Source organism: Impatiens glandulifera, chromosome 9 (genome assembly GCF_907164915.1).
Source record: "Impatiens glandulifera chromosome 9, dImpGla2.1, whole genome shotgun sequence".
Lineage (NCBI taxonomy): Eukaryota > Viridiplantae > Streptophyta > Magnoliopsida > Ericales > Balsaminaceae > Impatiens > Impatiens glandulifera.
The window spans coordinates 16,235,093-16,239,500 of NC_061870.1; the positions used below are offsets into that span (position 1 = coordinate 16,235,093).

At 31.8% G+C, this 4,408-nt stretch overlaps 1 pseudogene; it reads right to left on the reverse strand.

Annotated features, from left to right (window-relative positions):
* Positions 1–1,274: 1,274 nt before the first annotated feature.
* On the reverse strand, positions 1,275–3,459 carry LOC124916788 (annotated as a pseudogene).
* Between the last annotated feature and the right edge of the window lie 949 nt (positions 3,460–4,408).

Consider the following 4,408-nt stretch of genomic DNA (forward strand, 5'->3'; position numbering starts at 1 on the left):
CTTTATAACGACCACTCTAACCGTCGTCATAGAGGTCTCTATGGCGACCACTCTTATCGTCGCCATAGAGGACTCTATGACGACCACTTTACCGTCTGCCATAAAATGTTTTATGATGAACCAAACAAATTAAATAATATTCTTAAAACATAAACCAAATATAAAATATTATAAAATATTTAATTTCAAGGTTTTAATAAACCATTTCTTGACTTACCATTGAATAGATCACAACCATTTCCTTACTAAAAACGAAAATCGAAATTCTTTATAATTTTAACTAAATGACAAATTTCAAGTGAGAAAGTTTTAGGAGAAAATTCATCATCTCCACTTCACACTTCAGATGAATCCTCCTTTAAAAACACAAATATTTGACTTTACCGATCCCTTGAGATTGACATGTAAACACCATAGACAACGCTAGTAGCTAATACACGCACATTCTCCACTACTTCTTAAGGCTTATTAACCGTTGTCTTTGTATTAATTAATACATTTGTAATCATCATCTAAACCTACATAACAATTAAGTATTATATCATATACATGTCAAATGAAATTTCATTTAAAATCAAATGCCAAATTTCATTCTTCCTAGCGATGTTGGAGTGTCAACTGGAAAGAGCTTTGACCCGTTATGTTGGCTAAAAGAAAAACCATCATTATTAAATCAAATTTCACAAATCTCAATGAAAACCAATAACATTAGTACCAATCCTTACCACTATAGCATGAATCCTTTATAAAATAGTAAAATGTTCCAACTAAATCAATATGTTATGATTGATTAATTTAATAATGACAAAATATAAAATTTATTCTCAAAGAAAAACTCATATAAGACATACATCAATAATCTGGAATACATTATCAGGACAATTGTGGAAGAACTTGATCATAACTCCAACTGATAGAGCAAGAGATGGTCTTAAAGACGCAGTTGAAGAAGGAAGATAACAATCATGAAATCTGCAATAATAGATTATATATACTACATACATTTTTGGTTTTAGGTATCGATGGTATACATTTTCTACAATAAAATATCTTGATTTATATAACTACAAGTACAACATTCAATTAGAAGAGATATGGACTCTTTTGGATGTTCAATAAATTTCAACCTATTTCTCTACTAAACTGTATCATCAGGGGTATATTTAGATCTATCACCATGATGAAATTTTTAACCAAGATACAATACTTCTTAATCAACTTAAGACAAAGTTAAACCGAAGATGGTAAAGAGAACATCAGATTCATGATTTTGTTTTGAAGAAAGACAATAGCAGGTTTAGAAGGATGGAGGAAGAAGAAATCCCAAGATATTACCAATTCAACAACTCAAGGCCTCCGTTATTTGTTCAGTTGGACGTCTCTACCTTAAGAAAGAAAGCAAATAATTAATTTAAGACGAAAAAAACACTGAAATTCAACCGATTGGAGGAAAAAATGATCGTAGAGTAATAATCACAACAAAAAGAAGCCACTATAATTAACATCATGAAGTATAACATGATCTACTAAAGCTTGATATATATGTCAAGTGAAGTAACGATCAAAACAAAAATCAAGATGACTAATCCTTGTAAACTCGAAACTAGTTAAGTCCTCCATTGTCCTGGATCGTGATCAGCATCACGGGTTCTTTTAGCAAGATCTTCTTCTACAACTTTCATAACATATTTTTCTGATTGAACAAATGATTCCAACAGTTGGTTCTGTAATCTGATTAGTAGTAATATAGAATAAAAACAATATTTACAAATCATCCAATAAATATTGTTACCATCTCCTCATCGTAGTTGTCCTCATTATCCATAATGTGTACAATCTCCTTTTTATCTTTGCTTACTTTCTTAACCTAATTGTATATAATAACATCAACAAGATATAGTTACCGAAATTGGTTAGGTTGGTTGATTTGGGAGTGATTTATAACTTTATCGGAAAGTTTTACTCTCTTGGAACGGCATGGAAAAGATGAATCATCATCATCTACGGTCTACCATGAGAGAAAAACCTCAATGAAAATTAACTATGTGTGTTTGAGAAACAGTTATTTACCATTACTCTCTAGGTTGTCCTCTAATCATGTACCTTGAAATCAATCAAGCTTAGCACAATACGAATAGTTATTAATACAATATATATCTGCATGATTAGAACCAAACATAAAATCAGTCAGGGTGAAGCATTCAAAGAATAATCAACTAGAGAAGAAGAGTGGTACTGAACTGTATAATTTTCAATCCTTTGAAAAATAGCACGGCTAGTCAAAACAGCACTAACAATAACACTTAGGCCTGGCTCGGTTAATTCGATATCTATAACTCCCCTTGCAGCGTCTGTAGCATCTGCAACTGCTATTCCAATATCAGGTTTCTTCAGAGCAAGTGTATGTAGCGTCTCCTGTCATTCTCACTATCTGTTTATTCTCTTGAAGAATCTTCACAATCTCGTACTTGTGTTCTATCTGCACAACAAGATATAAATAATTAGAAACCATTCAAACCCCATCTGCTTTCTCTATGAGCTTATCCACTTGAATAACTTCATTCTCATTTGTGTGACGGCCCAACAATAAGGAAGATGGGTACATATTTGTTCCCATGCCAAGTCTTCGGCCTATCTCCTTTGCAATTGCCAACTGACCACCTATCTAGCACATACACAAAAATAAATTTACTCTCTTCCATTTGTCTTCTAATTTAATAGATGTTGTTTCAATTGCAGGCACCATAAGAAATAGTTTTAGATACAATTTCACAAGAAATGAAAAAAGATGAATCATTGCCTGTGATCATTTTGACATTAACACCAAGGTTAAGTGATTTATGGATAGTCCCACAAAATCTCCAAGGACCTTCAGGGATGTCCTTAGATTTCTCTGGGACTTCCTGAAAAGAATTGATAGCAGATACGGTGATAATTAGCATGTTAGTTAAAAAGAAGATGAAAAAACTAACATATATTTCTGAATTTACTACCTGAATAGCAACAGCAAGAAACCGCGAACCTCTCTCAGCATACTTTTCAATAATGGCATGCATTTTTTCAGCAATAACCTGCAATAAATAAGAAAACATGTCCTCTTTGTGTTAGTTACATAAACTAACTTTCTTTCAAAATTTAGAATCAAGGCTGAATTTCCATCACCTGCTTACAGGCTTTTCTTCGAGTTTATTAGGGACAAAGATCTTCAATTGGGCTTCCGCTTCTTTAGATTAAAGCCCTACTGGTGATGTTCTCAGCTGTTCAAATACTTCATCCAATGGTAACTGCTCCTGTTGAACCAAATCAGCTGACAATGTTAATTATCACATTTATATTATCACTTTTGTTTGCCCTAGAATTGTCAATCATTTTACAAGGTCAATCCCATCACGGTTAAAACTTTTAGGATCCAACAATGGCTTCTCCAGCTCCATAGCCATCCTTTTAGTCCCGCGAACTATGAAGTTATATTGTCAAGCTTTTCTCATCACAAAATATATTCATATGAGTGCTTCGTATTAATAATAGGGAACACGATCTGTTCATCATAATGACCAAATGACCAAATTACGTTCATTACTCGAAATGTTAACTATATTAAACTATGTCGGTTCAAAGCTAAAGGTAAAGAACAAGATATGAAACCTGGAAACGTGAGTTAGTAGTCGTCACTTACTCGAGTGTGAGAAAAGATCCGAATGGATGAATGGAGAGTTACAGGAGTCAAATCCTATCGTTCATGAAGATGAGGACGAGTAATTTGAGGTTTATCCAGTGGAAATGAATAAATATATAAGAAAGGAAGAGTGTAAGAGTGAGGGTTTACATGGCGGCGATACAGATGACGATGATGATTAGGCTGTTGATTAGGTAGCTGGCAATGACCTAATTGACGAATCAAAGATCTTAAACTCTCCATCTTCGGAAGAGGGACAACTGAATGTGGAAGTGGAAACGGAAATAGTTAAGGCTGAAAGAGGACATATATTCATGTTGACGACCGGACATGTGGTCGCCATTTGAGTTTAGGGTATAATTTAATTACACACCTTAGTTTATATTTTATAATTTATATATTATTTTAAATAATTTATATAATATAAATTCAATTAATTTATAACATATAAAATAATTTATTTTTTTAATTTGAATCATATAAATACAAAATTAGGTATATATCAAATTTTTATATTTATAATTAATAAATAAACTAATTTAATTATAAGTTAAAAAATAAATAATTTTATTATATAAATTATTTTGCTTTTCAATCTTAAAATGAAAATATTTGATAGTGTATTTTTGTCCAACAAAATAACTAGTGGATTGAGTAAAAATTGTTATTGGCAACGAGGAGGCTATTCTAATTTATTTTTTTTATAAATTCAATTAAATAAATTAAAATGTA